Source organism: Podarcis vaucheri, assembly GCF_965113315.1.
Source record: "Podarcis vaucheri genome assembly, chromosome: 8".
Taxonomy (NCBI): Eukaryota; Metazoa; Chordata; class Lepidosauria; order Squamata; family Lacertidae; genus Podarcis; species Podarcis vaucheri.
The window spans coordinates 42,310,568-42,323,999 of record NC_138766.1 but is presented as its reverse complement, the minus strand read 5'-3'; positions in this window follow the sequence as shown (position 1 = coordinate 42,323,999).

Here is a 13,432-nt window from a genome sequence, read left to right as displayed (position 1 = left end):
TGACTACTGTTGGACTCTGAAGAGAGACCTCCCTACCGCTGAGCATTCCAGGAGTTCCAAGAAACGGAAGTTCAAGCCCTGAAGTTTGAAAAATGGTGAAGCAACATGCAATTTACGTGTACTTACCTTTATCAAAGGGACGCAGGTGGCGCTGTGGGTAAAAGCCTCAGCGCCTAGGGCTTGCCGATCGAAAGGTCGGCGGTTCGAATCCCTGCGGCGGGGTGCGCTCCCGTCGTTCGGTCTCAGCGCCTGCCAACCTAGCAGTTCGAAAGCACCTCCGGGTGCAAGTAGATAAATAGGGACCGCTTACCAGCGGGAAGGTAAACGGCGTTTCCGTGTGCGGCTCTGGCTCGCCAGAGCAGCGATGTCACGCTGGCCACGTGACCCGGAAGTGTCTTCGGACAGCGCTGGCCCACGGCCTCTTGAGTGAGATGGGCGCACAACCCTAGAGTCTGGCAAGACTGGCCCGTACGGGCAGGGGTACCTTTACCTTTACCTTTATCAATGCCCACCATTCAGTTTACAGTAAACCTGACCTGATGGAGAGAAACGGATGCCATTTCCTGATTCAGCAGTGCAAAAATACCCTAAATCAGTTGTAGAAATCTAGACAACATTCAAAAAGTAAAAAACTGTTGCCCAGTGATATCTGTGTTGGTTTTAGTGGTGTTTTATGCTTTAAGGTTGTACACTGCCCTGATATTTTATGATATGGTGGCACTGAAATATTTTTATACAAATAAATGAATAAATATCACATCTCTTCCCATGTCTACTTTTGCCTCTGGCTACACTGGTATGTGATCCTAAGAAGGTTGCCCCACAAGGGAATTGTTATGTACTAAGCTTGGATCCTAGAACAATAGGCAGGTAGGATCCTAGAATGCAACAACTGATTGGCCTGCAGGAGCAGCCCAGTCAGGCTCCAGGAGGGAAGCAGAATCAGCCAATCAGACGGGACCCATTGTGTAAATAATGTATATAAAGCCAGAGGGTTGGGCGGGGGGGGGGATTCATTCACTGTTTTACAAGCTGCAATAAAGAGCATGAAATCACTATGTGACTCTGAGTATCGTATATTTCAGGAATACTGCCCTTAGTTTGCAAAAAGTTTCCTATAGGAGGCTGCACAACAAAGTGGGATAAATACTGTTACCACACAATGGCCTTTGATCTGCACAGACAGTGGAGTTTGCCAGACAGCTATCTGATGACCCCCTTGTGCTGCACATAGAAGAAGTGTCAACCATACCTATGATGGTTACATATGAAGCCACTCTTGCCTCTTTGACAACACAAAAGAAAACAGAAAAATCATTTCAATATACTGTATATTGATACAGATAAGCAAATTGTAACAGAAGCACAAGCCTTCCAATTTTATCACTGGATGTGCAAGTGCAGTCACAATTCCTGTGTGAAATGTCCATACAGTAAGCTATTCTTCTTAAATTGCTAAAAAGGAACATGGCACAATTGTCTTTAACTTAAACCTTTGCTTCCTGTGTTGTTTTTCATCCTCCTTAACAGGAGGCAGAAAAACCAATATTTTATTTATACAGCAGGAACAAAAGACTTCTTTTCACTTTGAGTTCTGTGCATGAAAGAGCATCAGTTACCCACTCCCCTCCCTGCCCCGAAAGTCTTCTTTTTGACCTATCAGTGATCCTGCTTTTGAATCCCTGACTGCCTATTCAAACCAATGATGACCAGCCAATGAGACTTGAGTGCAAACAACTGGTAGGAGGTTATGCAGCAAATACTTTTTGACATGCTTCATAATTAACATGAAATCTATTACTGCAACGCGTGGTGACCTCTAGGCCATCCTAAGGAGGGCTTGGGGAAGTTTAAAACAGTAGATTCTCTGCCATGTCCAAAGATTTGCCAGCTTGTGCTGGCCAGGGTGGAAGGTGGGATTACTTGTTTCTGTCATTTCCATGAGAACAGCTCTAGACAACCGTAGTTGATGGGAACCATGGGACTTTAGATCCATCAATTCCAAAGCCTTTGGTGTCTCACTCCCACCCAAAGTGCCCTCTTGCCATGTCTACCACAGGCAGTTGTCAGTGAGAGAAGCAGCCATGGCTGCATTCCAGTTGCTAGGGTGAAGCTGAAACCCAGTGGTGCACCTCTCTGTCAATGGAGACTGACTAACATAAACCTATGTGCCATCCTAACCCTGGTCCATACCCAGGGGCTGGGTATGGATTGCACTCTGGATTGCTTTTAAAAATGAAACAAACCTTATTTCTAGAGAACCGGTCTACAAATGGCTATTAACTATCACATCAAAAACAAAACTTCTGCATAATGATTGCTGGATTTTTGCACAAGTAACAGGAGAGTGATTAATAGAAAAAAATAATCATGCTGGACCATTGGTCTGATCTAGCAAGACAATATCTATGTTATCTAGGTACTTTATTCCTACAGTCACTATAAAATTCCTGATAATATTGTTGATACACATCTCAGACAAATAGAGCCTTCTACTATATTCTTTTTGGTTAAGCCACTATCTATCATTGCTATTTAGGTTGAACTGCTGCCCATTGCCACATTCTTTGGTCAGATGATCCCGATACATTGCAAAATACAACCTAATAACATGAAAACTCATTGTCAGTCTACTTTTATTTCATGCAGCTGCTGAAGACGACAACTGCCTAGCATGGGCTCAATTAACCAGGTTCTATCCAAAGGGTCACAACACTTTTTGTTTTCAAACTTTTTCTACTATTCTACTATTTCTACTATTTTCTATCATTATTCTCCTATTTAAACTCTACAGCGAGGTGTTGTAATGGAAACAATGTGAAAAGCAACTGAGAAATAATCATAATAATAAAATCCTTCTATTCTAAACCTTATCTCTATCCACAAACAGAAATATATAGTCCTGCCTAGATTTCCTTGCACACATCAGAGATCCATTATCCCAAAAATGTGGTATAAAGGCTAAAAGACATAAATTGTGTGGGAGCTGATTGACTTTATCATGAGGCAGGGTTGTTATCAATGCTAGCAGGCATCTGGCTGTATTCACTTTGATTTACTCTGCTGAGCGTTTTTACAGATGTAAACCTGCTTTGCCAAGACAAATGGAGTGGTAAATAAACTAAATGCTCATTGTATAAGAAGAGGAATTGTGTCAAGGCTCTAGCCATAGCAGAAAGGAGGTTAGAGGCGGGGGAACCAGGTTCCTAAGACACAGCCTTCATCTTTCCTAAAGGATAGACTGAAGCCAAAATAAAAACCATTCCCGAGAGGGATAAAACAGCTCTAAAGGCAAAGGGGAAAAACAGGCCTGCTGAGGTTAATCTTTTTATTTATCTGCCCACCCCCCACCCGCCCACAAAAGACATCTCAGCAAACAGTGGCAGATGTCACCCTGACAGGAAAAGTGGCAAACGGCCATATCTTTGTGACTTCTTTCACCAAAGTCAAGCTGTTTTTTCCACTCCATTCAGCATGTTTGTGCATGCTTGATTTGGTTGGAAGAAACAGGGGAGAAAAAACCCAAAAAATAAAAAGGGCAAGAGTTCTGGAATTCAATAGAAGGTCAAAATGGCAATCTTTTTGCCGGGTCCAGCTTCCTTTTATGCTTTGACATCTGGCGCCCATTACCAGGACAAACTGGAGCAATTCAAATAGTTGGAGTGAGGAGGGGGAAATGAGGGTTTCTCTCCTTTTTATATACCGCGCCAGCTACAAATTTGAGGACAGGAACCGGGCCTCTGCGTGATGCAGCACAGCAATAGATTGGCCACACTCGTTTCACAGGCATGGATGACTACAAATGTAATCAGTGATCACACCAGAGATGGCCACCCTGCAGGACACTCCTCTCACACAAAGAAGAAAAGAAATAATTATCCTGATGAGTTTGCACTGAATTTTCAGCCTGTTATAGCATGAAGCTCAAGCATGAAGTTGATTCACATCATGAGGAGCCTATTACATGGTATCTCTGTCCTCACCAGTTGAGCAATTGAATAAATCTAGCAATGCAACATTTTCTACAATGTTCCGACTTCAGGGCATCACATAACATCATAGAATTTTTAAAAGCAAAAATGTATCTTCTGCCTTAAACAACACACCAAAACAAAACAGCATCACAGAATCTCTCATTTATTTGCATTCTAATGGGCTTCACTTTCATCTTTGGCATCAATTCACAAAGAGGAGTAAGCATACTGTACTTTTGAAGGCCCATGGTACACAGTTAACAACCATACTCGCAGCTACAGGCGAAAACAGGTCTTGAACATAGAATCTATAAGTGAGATTTGCTTCAGAGAAAAGGCAATACATTGTGTCCAATGAGTTGCACTTCACCAGGGAGGTGATAGCTTATCCATCTAGAGTCTTTCCATTGAAACACATATGCTGTATCTGGGGCTGAGATTTGCTTTTCAGTTAAGATAGGTAATTCATATAAATATCTTGCCCCCATGGCTCTTTATTCCACTGACAAAGTCAAGTCTTAAGTATAAATAAGGGAGGGGAAATCAGAGTCTAAAAAAAGAAGCCCTCCTGTTCCAAAGGAGATAAAGGGCTTTTCACACAAAGTTGGTTGAGTCCCAGCTGCACAGCATGACTGATGTAATACTTAGCAAGACATCAGGCATATAACTGACACTATTTATGGCATCATAATATATATATTGAAGATCCTTAACTTACTAGGGAGCATGGAAGGTCTCTGCACAATAGTCAAAGAGTTCCTCCCTTCACAGCTTTTTTGTAATGATGTTTGACAAAGTTTAATATAGTCTTACTGATGTAAGGACACTGCTGCAAAGGCAAATTAATGCCTGGCTTTTGATACACATTGTCACGCTTTAAACCTGACCACTACCCTCTGGCTTCTGACTATTACTATAAAGAAATAATAATGCTGCCCTTTGCATTATTAGGGCAGATAGTATTGCAAACAAAGAACAGATGCTGCAGCCAAGGAAAAGTTATAAAGCAAAATGAATGAACCAAATTGTGGACCAGAATGAAACACACACACATTAAATCCCCCTTCAGACATTCTTAATGTGGCTTAAAAACAAAATGGAGAACACTGGAGGTGAGCATGCTATCTACACACACACACACAATACTATTTGCCCACAAACTTGGAAGGGTGTATTGTACTTGTTGAAAACTGAGGCCTTAAAAGATGTGGGGAGGCTGCACAAGTACAGGAAGCTCCCTGCTTCACAAATGCACCTTCCAACTTGGGGGGGGGGGAGGGTGACGAAATCAGTAACCGTGTGTGGGGTTCTTTCATTGAAGGGGTTGAACTAGATGACCCTTGTGGTCCCTTCCAACTCTACAATTCTATGATTCTATGAAACACAGCTACCATTCAAAAGTCACACTTTGCTGAAATTTGTGATAGTTCTCCAACCAATGCAAGCAAAATGTGTAAGTTGGTGGGGAGAATAAAATAAAATGCATTATATTAGGGAAACTTACCTGCAGAATACATGTATATGAGGCAAAAATGCAAACTAATATGTTAAAATGTGCACTAAAATGCTGACAAATTTTCCTGTTTAGAACAATAAATAACTCACCATCTGATGCAGAAATGTAGGGAACTGAACTTCTTTAAAAAATGAAAAACCGAGAGAAACCAAAACTGACAGATTCATGCAGGCTGTCCCCTTTTAGAAAGTGTTAGTTGGAGGCAAGGGAAGAGGGGGTTCTTCTATCCAAGGGTTTGGTTATTAATCATCTTAAGACATTCTCAGAGGAGATCACACACACACACACAAGCATTTTCCAATGGGGGGGGGAGAAAGAGATCTAAAACACTTCTGCCCAAACTGACAATCATCCTGTCCTAGTTGAAGGCATCTGATACAAAAAGCTTTGCTGTGGGCTGGAAGCCAAGCACTTTATGATGCAGGCTAACAATAGCAAATGATTTCATTAGCATGGGCCCAGCTCTTGAGTTCTGCCAGTGGCCTTGACTCATTTACCCCATCATTTCCCTTCCCACTCAGCCCCTTCCCCGTTGTCCCTCCTCAGCTGGGATCACAACATTGCCTTGCTTTGCTGAATTCTATTTTTGTCCAAACCAATCAGAGTCTTCCACATAATGTATTCCCAAGCATTTTTTTTTTCCTGAACAACATCTCAAGTGCCAAATACCAGACTTCATTAACTCTCCAGGACCCCCCTATCCCCACCCCCAGCTGCTTCTTAGGACACAGATATCTAATGACTGCAGAAACCTACCATCCCTAGATTAGTCTTCACCCAACCAAACATACTTTCTCCCATTACAGTAACCATTTCTATCAGCAACAATAGCAAAATGTAACAACTATGTTCAGAGGCAGTACCCGTCTGAAGAGAAGATCTTGGAGACAAGCAACAAAGGGACACATTTGTTCATTCTTCACTGCTTGTCAGCTTCCCAGAAGTTTTTTGTGTTGCCACTGTTGAAAGCAGTGGGCTAAACAAAGACAAGTGATTTCCCCCAAAAAAACACAAACTGATTTCAAGGCAGGGGTAGGGTCTAAGCTGAATCACGTCTTTCATCCCAAATTTGCTGCTACACAGAATGCAAAACAGTGAAGCTGAGTGATAAGAGATTTGCCTGTTAGCAGAGATGGGGGATAGGAAAATGCCCTGATCCAGCATTTAAGCATCTATGCACCCTGAATTCCAAGATTTCAATTTATTCCTCCAAATCCAGAGAACAGCCTATCCCCTTGTGGCAATGTCAAACTCCTGATTTGATTGAACAAAGCTTGCATGGAGGATGAACTATGCTCGGTCTCTATTGAGCATTTGTTCTGATTTGCTTATGGTGAGGTTGAGGTTATATGGCAATCAACACTCATACTGATTTGCTTATATGGTGTTTACACTGCTTCCCATTAATCAATTGTTCCTCACACATTTTTCAGTTCATTTCCCTATCACTTTCTTAACAGGAAAAAGTCAGATCCTTCCTTAAAGTGAATTTGTTGTGCAAGGGCACCCAAATATCTAATTACATGTTTTTAACATTTAGTGTAAGGTAAAGGTAAAGGGACCCCTGACCGTTAGGTCCAGTCATGGCCGACTCTGGGATTGCGGCGCTCATCTCGCTTTACTGGCCAAGGGAGCTGGCGTACAGCTTCCGGGTCATGTGGCCAGCATGACTAAGCCACTTCTGGTGAACCAGAGCAGTGCACGGAAATGCCATTTACCTTCCTGCTGGAGCAGTACCTATTTATCTACGTGCACTTTGACATGCTTTTGAACTGCTAGGTTGGCAGGAGCAGGGACCGAGCAGCGGGAGCTCACCCCGTCGTGGGGATTCAAAACACCAACCTTCTGATTGGCAAGTCCTAGGCTCTGTGGTTTAACCCACAGCACCACCCACGTCCCTCTAACTTTTAGTGTAGAATATGCTTATTGTTGCTTTTATTATTATTTTACAGAATTCAGAATCCTGTAAATAATGCAGAATTCAGAGAAGTGCAAATTTCAAGATACAGCTGTCTCAGTACATATATTGTTTTGGGAAATGACTGGTAACTTTGCCTTTAAATGCAAATTGAATTTCTCCCTCCTATCCTTAGAGTGATGGCATGTCATCAAGCCACAGCTCTCCTGGAGCAATTGCATCTGCATTTCAGCAAGAGCGAAAGACAACAGAGCATGTTGACATGAGACTCGATTTTAGTGTCAAACCATGGTTTGGTGTTTTATCTAAATCAACTAAGAAACGAAACGTGTTTGATTTGATATTAATTCTGCCAAGAAAGAAGTTGCAGTAAAACATCAGGAAGGAACTATGGATGAAATGTTTCGTCTAGGAAACAGAATAGCAGTTATTAAATCCGATGATGACAATGATTTGTCAAAATATGTCAAAACTAAAATCTGCCTATAAATTGTAATATTCCATTTTTTGTGACATTAACTACAAAATGAAATGGGACTGCTGAAACACTGGATGTTTCAATAGCTGTTCAGTGTTTCCAGCTTTTGGGCCATTCCAATGCAAATTAAAACCCACATAGTAACATGTTGCTTTAGGCATATCGCACACGGTTCTACAAAAGCTTAGTGCTATGTAATGGAATTAATGTCATTGCTGATTTCACCCTATGGATGCTGGAGTGATGGAATGGGGCCTTACTGTCCTGAACAGCCTGTATAGGCCATAGGAGTGCATAGGTTTCTGTGTATACATATTGGGGAAATGTATATCTTGTATGCATTGCTGCGCCTGGCAAAAGCATGGATATTTTTGAGGAGCATAGAGTTAACTTGAAGAAAGGCAAACAAAGGAAGAAAGTAGATCAAGGGATCTCAGCATGAAAATAGAAGTTTTGAAGTCTGAGAAGGCTTCAAGGGACCAAGTAGGAATTTTGCTAAGAGACCAGTGAGTATTAGAGTCTGTGTAGACCAGGCATAGAGGGTTGTGCTTATCTTTGGATGACTTTAAATATGACTTAGACAAATTCATGGAAAATAAGGCTATCAATGGCTATTAGCCATGATGGCTTATTCTGCTTCCACCGCTGGAGGCAGTATGCCTCAGACTACTAGTTATGGGGTGTACAAGTGGGGAGAGTTTGGTTGCACTCAGGTCCTGCTTGTGGTTTCCTACAGGAAACTGGCTGGCCATTGTGAAGAAAAGATGTTGGACTGATCCAGAAGGAACTCTTCTTCTTGTGTTCTTATAGAAGCATACCCTGGAAATGTCAGAAATGGCTACAAAACCGAACAAAACATAGTTGGAAACGTGGAGGAAGGAGCTCAGTAGTAGTGAGAGTAACACAAGTCGATAACTGGTAAAACATAAGACTGTACCTCTGTCTTTTACACAGTCCCTTAAGAAGCTAGCACATATTACAACATGCAATATGCCTCATTTTTTTCACAGTGAGAGCCAGCTGGTGAGAGCCAACCTTCAAATCCATTTTGGTAGTGAGAGAAAAGTGACAGAAAAGCATTCTGCATATGCTCAAAGTCTCTCTGCCTCCCTCCCTCTCGATTTCAGACAGACACTTTTCTATAGAGCATCATGACAACTGACAATTACTCAGGGCATAATTAGGATCCTGCTTCAGAGGAAGTCCTACATAGGTTACACTTCTGGCCTTTTTTCCTGTCCTAGCATGGTTTCTGGAACTGTACAATCTTCAGAAATCTATTTTTACTGAAAGTCCACCTGGAAAGACATTTCCCTGTGTGCTGTGTACATGTCAAAATTGTGGATATTTGCCAGGTCAGTAAAGAATACATGTTGCCACCATCAAGTATGTGGGGGAACGATTCATGCACCTGCCAAAGAGAACTACAGGAAGCAAAGTCCCTTTCAAGCTAGCCTGTCAATGCTCACATCTAAAAGGCATCTAACAAATCCTTTCCTCTGAGCTTTTTCTATCTTTCTCCATTCTACTTGCTCAAATAAAACTGACTTCATTTGAAGTGTAACACTTCCCTGCAACTTAAAATGCAGTAGCATTCCTGCTGATTCTGGTGCCAGCAATCTGCCATCTCTGAGCTGAGCAAGGTTGTTTCAGATCTAAGTGGGATGACATTGTCCCTTTAAGGGATCATTTTTCCCCCTCCCATAGCTTTCAACCTCCTAGAGAAACTCTTTCAACAGATAAGGACATCATAAAATATTTTCCAGGTTTCTCAATTTTATTTTCTTTGACAGCATCTGGGTTTTTTTATTTAAAGAGATTATCTGGAAAAAAATATTGTTTTTCACTGTGTCACCTGTATCTCCTTTGCTTGCTTTTTTAAAAAAGTGAAGATTAAAATGGGTAACATCATGATCAGATATGTAGTTCTACTATGTTATTAGAAGATTAGAATTTCATCTTTAAAAGTAAATACATTTTAGAGTCTTTTTACATGAGCACCTTGGTAGACTGTAGGTGTAGCATGGTGAAATCTAGTTTCCAGAGCCATTGCAAATAGTTGTTCATCTCTGTATAATGGTCTCACTTTTAAGTGTTGAAACACCTACTGTCACTTACACAGCTGCCAGTTAAGGGATATTTTATTCTACCTGCCAGCCAGCAAACATTTATCAGCAGGGCTGATTTGTGATAACCAGCTATTGTGAGAGGTTCTCTTTTTTGATGTCCTCATATCATCTTAATTTGAAGTCCTCCATTGTTTTCTCACCTTATATTTGATTTGGGGACTGGATATCTTGGCTATCAGTTAAGAGGAGGTTTCAATGGAAAAATTAACATCTCCTCTTGTGTTCAACCTTGGTGAAATTACAGACAATGGCTTTAAGAAGGGCGAGGAAAGATTTGTTACCTGAAGGCAGGGTCTCCACATTACAATGAAAATGAAGCCGCATTCTGATACTGTCAGAACTGGAGTTCAGTAATTCATGTAAGGCTTATGGACTAGTCCTGCTTTCCAACAACATGCCTCCCAGCTACATCTCTGACCTTTATGCCTTCAGTTGGGAGGTCTTAAGGGGCCTTTTATTTATGTTGAGCTACAGGTGGTCAAATGTCTCCCTGTGATCAGGAACTCTCGTTACAAACACTTCCAACTATTGTATGTCCAGCTGAGCATGTTTAGAAGACCTTTCCTTACCTTTGTGCTAAACACCTGAAGGTCAGAAGTGGAGCCCAGTGTGGGTGTAAATGTTGGTGGCAGCCAATTCTTATTAAGTCTGAAACAAGCTACAGGTGGAGTGACATTCTGTTTATTTAGAACAATAGGAAATACTAGAATGTGGTGGGAAGGATAGGATTTGTTACTGTGTGTGCATGTAACATCTATCATTTCCTTTGCGTATCCTTCCCCCCTACTTTTGGTCTAGAGTCTATTGACAGATATAATTTTTATTCATTCCATGACGACTTCCAGCCATATCCACTGAAAGTTCACCCAGTGCAAGGTTGTGCATATACTCCTTTATGACCACCAATGACCAACCATGTAACTTTTAGAGAAGACTACAAAGTCTCATGTGCTGTGGCATGTTAAAAACTAATGGTTTCAAATCAACAGATTGAATTCATCTAATAAACCTGTGAGTAGAAGCCTTATGCAAGGGATTCCATTTATGAAATGGAGCTTTCTTCCTTTTTCTCCCTGCACCCCCTACAATTGGCTTGGAGGGTTTCAGGGGAGCCCTAGAACAGCATGCAGCAGGGAGGAGCTTCCATCTGGGAGGCTGCTATGCTTGCAAAGCTGGAACATTTGTAACAATGCAATTTTGAATTCCACTCAACATGTTGAGCTGTCGATTTCTTCAGAATGATTAACTATGACCAAATCACCTGCATGTCAATAGTATGTCCCCCAGGGTCCACTTTAGGAACTAAGAAATGGACATTCAGCAAGGTATAATTTGATGGACTCTGGCTGCAGCTGCTACCTTAGATGCTCCAGGATCTGTTGTCCTAGCAGTTCTGTAACCCCACAACCTTGTGAAGGTGGGGAGGTCTCCACCAGAAAGTGGGGACCACCAGATAGCACAGAATTATAGGATGTTTGGGGCCACTGCATGTGGGGAAAATTAAGATGGTGGCTGCCCAGAGCCTCATAAGCAGGCATCATCATTGGTTGTGGGTCCTGACAGATGTCCAGGAATGTTAGGTGGTGATGTTGAGTCTGATGGGAACCATTGAGCTGTCAGATATTTGGAGCGACTTTCTTAGTGTGGCATTTGGCCCTGAAAGTCATTACAACCATTGATGGCATTGCCCCATTTTTTTGAACCAACTGCCAGTTTAAGAAAGGAATCCCATTTTTCCTATACAGCATTAACATACAAATACTATAAAAATCTGGCTGTTGTTAATCACTATCTTTCAGCAGTTTTTTTTTTAATATAAAGTTCTTTTTCCATGCTGATGATAAAAACTTGTTTTACTGCCTGCAGTCTACCCTGTGCTTTAGATTTTTATGCCTTCATATTTTGTATCCTTATCTGTTCTTCCATTTTCTGCAAAAGACTTTAGTACTCAAAGAGCAGAGGGATGCTACCTGCCATGATTTCTGCCAGTACAGTGATGTATTTGCAGTATGAGACACAGACCATTTTCTCCCTCTGGAATTACAGTGAGGAGAAGTGTTGGGTATGTGTGCCTGTGTAGTATTATTATTTTCCATTGAACTGGGGCACTTTAAACTGTTCTGAGAGACTATGTCCCTAGTCCCTGACTTAATACAGAAAAATAATAATGTAAGAATAGCAGTGAATCGTATACAGGAAGGCTCCAGCTGTGATTGCTGGCTTTTTAGTCTACAAAGCAGCACTAGGAGACTCAACTCAATTTAAGGGCTATAGCAGGCTCTATTTCACAAATGAGAAGTTTAGGCCACAAGGGAAGGGGAGAACAAGAATTGTATGCATGTGTTCATCATTAGAGTTGAGTGAACTGTTCACTACATAGCTTAGCTTTAAGCAAATGGGTATAAGAAATCTTTATATACACTGATTCATTATTAGACTGATCAGTAACAATAGAACCCTTGGGAAAGAAATGGACTGATTGGGTCAGTCAATTGTTCCTTCTTACCTCACAAAGGGTATATTCACACCAGGGCTGTCTCTACCATAGAGCAGTGCTGTACCACTCACAAAGCCTCTCCAAAAGCAGGCTACATCACAACATAACATCATCCAAGAGGCACAACTGGGGAAAAGGAATATAGAACACTCATACAAATGTTCATCTCTCCCAATAGAGCTCTGTGTGATGAAGTCACCATCCCAAGGCCTATTCACACTGCAGGCAAATGGGATGTATCATGCGGGCAAGATATATCCATGTATTAATAGAAGTGTTAATTGCATGGTATTATCTTCATAGTGACATGTATGAAGCCGACTTACACATCCCACTCATTTATGGCAACTTTTTTGTTGTTGTATTGTACTGCTGGTTTTGTATACTGCCTTTGTCTATTTCAGTAAAATAAAATGTGGTGGTAACAACAACAACAGACCATATAAATGATTCTGCTATATGAAACCATTATTGCTGATGTGACTCTAGGAAAATTGCATTGCCACTATAAGCCATATGAAAGCTATCCAGAATTTTATCCAGAGGGGTTACTCAAAATGCATGGGCTAGCTTCATCATCCAGATACTAATGCATATGCCAGCCATGTCCCCCAGCCTACTTGTGACCAACATCAGTCTGAAGGAGGACTATGTGCAGGGATACACAAGTATGAACACCGGCTTTGTTGGTGTCACATCAGCCAGCAGGATGCAGACAGTGGAGGTTACTCTATCAAGGCAAATGGGGTACTTCCTCACCATCCTCAGTTCTTCCAATTCCAATTCTCCCCATCTTCCTATTTAAAAGTGGGCAGCTTCTTGTGTGGGCACTAGCTCCTGTGTTATGGATAGCCTCTTCATTCTTGAATATGGGTTATGGGAGAGGTTTGTAAGGTTGTGTGAGAAATCCCTTTGAATCC